The following is an 8,132-nucleotide window of genomic DNA, read 5'->3' on the forward strand; positions in this document are numbered from 1 at the left end:
CACCACAGCTGACAAAAAGGTAGTGCACCAAACCCAAACCTGTTTCCGTGACATGGCGTTATCACTGTACACCTTGAAAAGTTGGCAATGAATTTCAGCTGCTGATGTGCCCTTTAGCAGTGAGGTCGACACTTAGTGAGGGCACACATGTATGGCCTCCCATTGATTTAATTTGTGAGTTGATTGGACTGCTACTAAGCCAAAGCCATTTTTGCTATTTTGGTGAGTACTATATGCAGGTTGCTGGAACAGTGATGGGGTCTAATTTGTCACCATCGTATGCCAACCTGTATATGTACTACTATGAACAGTGTTATCTACTGAGACAGTATTGTGAGAAGATAGTGTATTATAAAATGTATATACTGTAGCTGACCTTTTTTAGTGTGGAGAGGTACCGAAACTGAGTTTTTTGAGATTGTGGAAAACCTCAATAATATAGAGAGCCGATACGGTTTACCGCAAATATAGACGAAAATACAATCAACTTTTTAGATGTGACAATCTCGCATGTAGGCAATGGTTTTTGCTCTACTCTCTACCAGAAAGCCACTGAGCACCATACACTACTTCACTCATCCAGTCATCATTCAAGTAGCCTCAAAGAGAGCTTGACAAATTCCCAGTTTATTAGTGTCCTGCATAACAACACATCAGAAGCTCTGGCTGAAAGGCAGTTACTGCAGATGTGTGATAATTTCTTGGACAGAGGATATTAACCCAGAACAGTCGAAAGATGTATCTTGAAAGCATGGCAACGCCATTTAGAAGCTACCACTAAAAAAACCAATCGATGGTACCAGGATGATTTATTCATCAACATATGACTTGGCAGCCAAAGACACTAGTAAAGCAATTAAAAAGCATTAACCTATTATTGCCTCAGATTCCACCTTTGATGGCATAAGTAAGCGTCCACCAATGATGGCATACAGTAGGGGCCTTAATCTGCACCAATTATTGATGTGGCCTACCAAACAACCTGCTGAGTTACCTAAACATTGGCTTCCTGGCTGCAAACACGGTTGTTGTAGGTGTGTCGATTGCACCACCTGCCGATCTATGATGGTTGGCACCAATTTCGCCCACCCTCACAGTGGCAAGAAGATTGAAATTTGACATAGACTGAATTGTAACATGGATTACGTAATCTACATCCTAATGTGTCCATGTGGCCTTTACTATGTTGGTTTGATGACACGAACATTCAGGGAACGCATGGCCAACCACCGTTCCTCTATTTGTACAGTGATTGAATTGAAGGTTTCTGACAAACCTGTAGCTAAACATTTTGCAGCACTAGGATATTCTACAGAATCACTCAAATGCATGTTGATCGATCACATCCCAAGACTGCCTAGGCTTAAAAAATGTGAAGCCTAGTGGATATTCAATTTGGGGACTGTGGCCCTGAGGGGTCTCAATGAATATCATTCATATAATATTATTTTATGGCAGTGTTGGCATAGTCTAAGATTTTTACTTTTTTATTTTTATTTTTTGATTAGATCACTTTTTGATGCCTTTGGTACTTTTGTTCTCAAAATAACTTTTTTATATTTTTCATTGATTTCTTTTGATTTCTTTATTTTATTTTGTATTTATTTCAGTTAAGATATGTATAGCTTTGTGTCATTAGATTAGCATTACAGTTTTGGTTAGGGTATCTGTTTTGAGCCTATTTATCTAGTAGCCTTTCTTGGCATATGTGATTTACTAGGGAGTTGTTGCCAGTTAACATGTATACCTCTCTGCGTTTTGGTGCCACTAGTTCCTGTTTGTGTTGTTGCTGGGTTACGATCATACTCCCCGGCACAACCCTACCGCTGTTGTGTTACTTCCGGTAACGGTTCGCTCCACTGGTTGGAATGCACAGCACTTCCTGTTTGCGCTAGCGGGGACTTTGATGAGATGTTTCTCGATGTTGGAGTGCATCTTTGTCTCCCGTTCTTTCAGTCTGCGTGAGCACTGGTGAGCGCTTACGTATGGTATGTTTATTATCGTGTATTAATGAGTTACCAGCTATATTTGTGTAATTTCGGTTGCAGTCCTTGTGTTGTTTCCCCTCAATCTGGGGGGAGGTGTACTGCCAATTGAACAAACTATTTTAAGTCTGGGTAAGTGAGGGTTATGGGTCTCTCTGTTGGTAATGACGCTTTGATTGTCTTGAGAAAGGTCTTTGTTGACCGAAACATTGACTTTAGCTTTACAGATGTTTGTGGGTAATTAAAGCTGTATTGAATTTTCTACTGAATGGTGAATGCCCATATTCTTTGGATCTATATAGGCAAGTATAGATCCTTGTGACTTTATCAATGCAGGAAACCTGAGTCTATTCTCCGCAAGTTTACAGTACTAGAGTGCAATGTTTGGCATACATCAAAGTAACATCAAACATAAACATAATATAGGCCATGCCAAATGACTATTATTTAACAGATAGAAAAACTATACAGATAAGCAAAATAGTCAGAAAACATATTTTATGCAGTGGAATCTTAAGTTAACCTTGACTAATAGATAAAAACATAAATGGTAAACAGTGTATCTAGACACATCTGAACCATGAGTATATTGTGCAAATATGCCATATATTTATTAATAAACCTACTGTTAACACATTGCTTGACTCATGAGCACTTACTCTACTCAATTAATGCTTGAACACTTCCAGCTATCCAGATAGAAGGTGCTGCAAGTGTAAGGCAAGTTCAAAAGAATCAGTATGAAATCCTGCCAGATGTCAGCCCGGCGGATGTAATACCGATGCTGGAAGCTCGACAGGACTAGATCCCGACAACGTAAGTATCGATTCTATCCCTAACCTTTCCCCCCTAACCCTCCTTTAGGGGTGCCTAAACCTAACCTTCCCGGGGGGGGTTGTCTACCCCTAACCTCCCCCCAGGGGTGCCTTAACCTAACCCCCCTCCCCGCACCCTAAATCTAACCCTCCCGGGGTGGTGCCTAAATATAACCTCCCCCCAGGAGTGCCTAACCTAACCCTCCCCCCTGCGACTGTCTGCTGCCACAGCCCGGCTTACCTTCATTCGGTATGCCGGGCAATGGTCTCACAGCGTAGGGCTAATGATAGGCATCAGGATTTTGATGCCTATAATTAGTACCTTGTCGGGATATGACAGTCAGGAAGCTGGCAGTCGGCATTTTGACCGTCGGCTTCCCGACTGCATACCAGTTCAAATCTGAATATGGACACTTCTCCGTACACATGTGATTACAATATCCAGAATGGTACTTTATTAAAGATGTTTTCCCTAACCAAATATTTTTGCAGCACATTTGTATGAAAAATACTTTATTAGATAAGTATGTTTTCTTAAATACTTCTGTATTTTCCTTTGATTTTACTTGTAAAGATATTTCACCTACACTCAACATATTTTTTTAATTATTTCATCCCATTCACTTTTCAAAGTGGTTCTGAGTTGTTGAGATTTTAAGCCTTGGAACCATTCTATTATAACTAGTTTTGCTGTACTGGAGCTAGAAGCTAAACAAGCTGTGACATCCAAGTAAAACTCCAAAAAATAGAAGCATAAATCAAAAGTGATGTTGTTTACAATAAACAGGTTAGCTTAAAGTAAGAAAATATCATAGCCTTCTAATTATCTGTCATACTCAGCTACTGACACATAATTTTGTAAAATACTGTAGTATTAATAAATATTGTGGTGGTTACAGCCTAGAAAGCCACTTGTTAAGGCCCTGAAGTTCAGCATCCTTCCACACAAGACTAAAAGAGTGTTTGGCCACATCTATGTGCTGTAGTGATGGACATCAAAAGACTATCATTGAATGATGGATGGGCTTCCCACATCAAATCTTCTGTAGCAATAGTGACTAACCATTGCATCAAATCCATGAGATGGAAGTACCAATCTATTTGTTTGTGTATGCACAATAATCCCGGGTTGAGCATGTGCAGTAGAGACCCGTGGTTGTGCCACAGCCAGGACATATTTAGAAGCTGTATTTGGCTGTATTTATTCATCCAAAGACCATCACTTCCACACCATTCTTTGGCGGCTAACACCAGACAGCTATCATTGAATGGAAAAACTGCTACCATCTCATAAAAATGTGATGGTTGAAAACCATTGTTTTTTTTGTCTCCACCACTAAAGTGTAGCCTGGGGCAGAGCTTTAAGAGTCAGACCAAAGTTGGGCAGAGAACCCACAAATATATTGTAACATTCTCCTGCATGATCTTAAATCCTACATATTTAAAGACACTAATATATCATCTTCATATGCTGCACTTACTATTTGCCAATACTGACCTATAATGAAAGTCACAGTCAGTGACCAGAGAGATGATTCAGATGGTTAAACTCTGCTTTTGGAAATGCTCTGGGAAACAATAAGATTTCTGTAAGTATACAGTATCTCAAAAATCCCATCAAAGCATATCTTATTGCACTGAACAATTCTGTCCTGTCTGTGTCTGTGGGACAGCAATGCACAGTATATATGAAGTCTACAATGTGATTGTCTGGTCTATTCATCAAGCTAAAAAAATGCAGTAAATACAACAAAAATGGGTGCTGTTGGAGGATTGCTGCATTATTTAGCATCAGGCTATTTACCAAAAGAGTATCATGGCAGTTATTGGAGGTGTCTACTGTGGTCCCCATCTTCCTGCTCGCAAATTAACTCCACATAGTTTTTTCTATTGAAATACAAAGTACAACAGAACTGAGTATCTAAGAACTTTTTTTCTCTTCCACCTGAAATGGTATAAAGTAGGATAAAGAATTAAAACTTTGCTCTATCAATCTGTTTCTTCTTTATAGTTTGATTAAGCTTAAAAATTATAATGTAGTCGTCTATTACCCTTTATTGAATTAATATAGAAAAATACACTGTGAATGCAAACAAAGAGGAACAAAATGTGGAAATCTCCTTAAATCTGTTTGAGACACAGGATCCCACACCACAGATGGTTCAGTTTGTTTAAATACTCCTACTTTCAAAATACAGTATAGAGGCTTTGGAAATGCAAAATTATATTCAGGACATTATGTACCTCATAAATCCATTGTGAAAAACATGAAAAAAAAAAGAAAAATACATATGTAGCGCAACACATTTTGATAAACAAATTAGCACATATCATAATAAAACACCGCTCTCACATTGATCTCCTACCAAAGGAAAAAGAAGATACAACATGTAAGAAACAAAGCTTGGATCCATCCCGTGCTTCACCGTGCTATTGCCTGATGCTTCTTCTCTGATCTTGTAAAAACCTATGGTGGATGACCTATTTAATTTGCAAGGTGGTAAACAGAAATGCCATGCTTTCTACCTTGTGTTCCAAATGCACCAAAGATGGAATTGGAAATGACCTAAGGTGGAGAACCAGCAATGTAATACAGAGTTGCTTTACTTTTCTATTGAGCTAGTGGGCAGAAATCAGGATAACCTTGCATTTCACCAATATATGCTTTAATAAATATTATATTAAAAAAGAATACATTGTTCTTCAAAAACAAAAAGAAGGTGAGGAAGGAGGAAAAGGATAAGATGTAAATGCAATTTTAAGGCTTGAAATTGAAATCATATGCATAATTCCAGTCTTTATCATAGAAATGGGATACAGAGTTTTTAAGGGAAATTATATATAGGAAATTACATATATTTCAAACACATGTCCTGACAGACTCATCAACACCCAGCCCAAACCCCAGGACTTAGAAATATGTAATTCGGGGAATATATGCCTTCCATGACGAAGGCACCCATTAAGCAGGGACTTTTCGAAATTCGATTACTAAGGGGACGACAGGGCTAAAATGTTTCCTTCCCCTGTGAAATGTCCTGATTAACTGACTTATCAACACCCTGTACAAACCCCTTCACCTAGAGACATGAAATTCAGGCGAGTATATTCCTTCCATCACGTAAGCACCCACTAAGCAGGGATTTTTCTAAATTCGATCAATTAAGAGGGTGAAAAGTAAAAAATGTTTTCTTCTGCAACTTTGTGCTTGTGTTTAATAAATTCATGTGCAGTTTAAGCCTAATAACGTAATTAAAATTTAAAGATGAAACAGGCAACAGCGATATATGAGTAAAGTTTTATTTTTTTTATTATACTGTTGTCTAGGCCAGGTGTTTAAAATGTCACTTTAAAATGTTTGTCTTATACTGTAGTGTATTAGTGTGCTGAAGTATTTATTTTGTCTAGATTTATACAGTAGAATGTCTAAACCAATTCAGGGGTTGGCAACCCTAGGCATGAGTGCCACAGAGAGCACACACAGCTTTTTCAGAAGGCATCTGGCAGGACCTCCCATGGGACCAGCCATTATTGTTGCTATTCATCTCTGTCTCAGTGTGCCTGTTTCTCTGTCCTCCAATTGGCTGGAAATCTCATCTATGTGATGGCTTGAACCACCTGACCTGTGCGAGCTGTCCTGGCATACACTGCTACTGGAATCGGTATGTAATGCCAGTGTTAAGGCACGTGTGTGACTCTTTAGGGTATAGGCCTGCAACAGCCTTGAGGGCTGGAATTCTTGGCTGGATGTGGCTGTGAAGCAGCTTTGAGAGCTGGAATTAACTTGGCTAGAAGGGCCTGAGGGCCGTGGATTATGAAGCGGCCTTTGGGCCGTGTAGCAGCCTTGAGGGCTGGTATGCCTTGGCTAGCTGTGGCCGGTGGGCCGCAGTCTTTGGGCCGTGCAGCCTGAGGGCTGAAATAACTTGGCAAGATGCGGCAGCAGTAGGGCAGGGCTGTAATGAAGTCACTGGTGTTGCCACGCAGGATTGCGCACTGAAGTCACTGGTGTGCGGCCTGCGCCACCGAGTTGACACAAGCAGCTGACGCTGTAGTGCAGCCTGTGCCGCTGGGTTGACACAAGCAACTGACGCTGTAGAGCGGCCTGTGCCGCCGGGTTGACACAAGCAGCTGACGCTGTAGAGCGGCCTGTGCCACCGGGTTGACACAAGCAGCTGACGCTGTGGTGCGGCCTGTGCCACCGGGTTGACACAAGCAGCTGACGTTGTGGTGCGGCCTGTGCCTCCAGGTTGACACAAGCAGCTGACGCTGTGGTGGGGCCTGTGCCACCAGGTTGACTCAAGTAGCTGACGCTGTAGTGCGGCCTGTGCCACTGGGTTGACACAAGTAGCTGACGCTGTGGTGTGTACTCCGGACACGGAGTACTGTCCGTGCTGCCTGGATGACACTAACGGCAGGTAGATGATATGCAAACCGTGCAGCCTGGATGACACAAACGGCAAAATAACAATATAGAAGGCAGGAAAACTGGAGCTCGACTGGGTGACGGGAGATTAAGCCAGAACCGGGAACACAAAAACTCACCGGCATCGGAGCAGTATTTGAATCAGCAGGATATAGATGCAGGAGCCAATCCAGAGTAATCCCAGAGTGATGGACTGGAGGTGGGCAGAGTTTCAGCGAACGTTCACCCGGCATTTGCCTCGCACAACAGTCGTAGTGCTGTGGCTTGTGACAGCTGGCTGTCGGGATGTCTCCTGTCACAATACTGACAGCGGCATCCCAATGGTTGGTATCCCGACAGGGGCCGGGTAAGTATACTTACCCACCCCCTTCTCCCCCTAACCCTCTCTTCTTGTAGTCTAACCCTAACCCTTCCCACCCCGCACCCTAACCCTCCCCATCAGTGCCTAAACCTAAGTCTCCCCCCTTTGTGCCTGAACCTAACCCTCCCCCCTTAGTGCCTAACCCTAACCCCCCCAGTGATGCCTAACCCTCCCCCCCTAAATCTCCCCCCCAAAACCTAATGCTAACCCTGCTATGTAACCTAAATCTAACCCTCCCCTCCGCGGCTAACACTAAGGACGCCCCAGATTTACCTCATTCGGGCAGCCATCCTTCTGTGTTCTGGCGTTGGGATTAAGATAGTCGTCTGTATTTCAATACCTATCTTAAGTCCCTTGTCAGGCTTCAGCCGTCATGGCCGCTGGTCTGCTGACTACATCCCAGTGTTACTATGACTCCTGGCAGCAAGAGAGGCAGGAAGAAGAGTTTGCCAGAGCACCAAGGAAAGAAGGTAATTGTGGGAAAGGTTATAAGGAATTACTGTGGGGGAGGGGCAGGGATGTATACTAAATTAATGGTGAGGCTTGGT

The sequence above is a fragment of the Taudactylus pleione genome, unplaced genomic scaffold (genome assembly GCF_031769625.1).
Source record: "Taudactylus pleione unplaced genomic scaffold, aTauple2 ptg000015l, whole genome shotgun sequence".
NCBI lineage: Eukaryota > Metazoa > Chordata > Amphibia > Anura > Myobatrachidae > Taudactylus > Taudactylus pleione.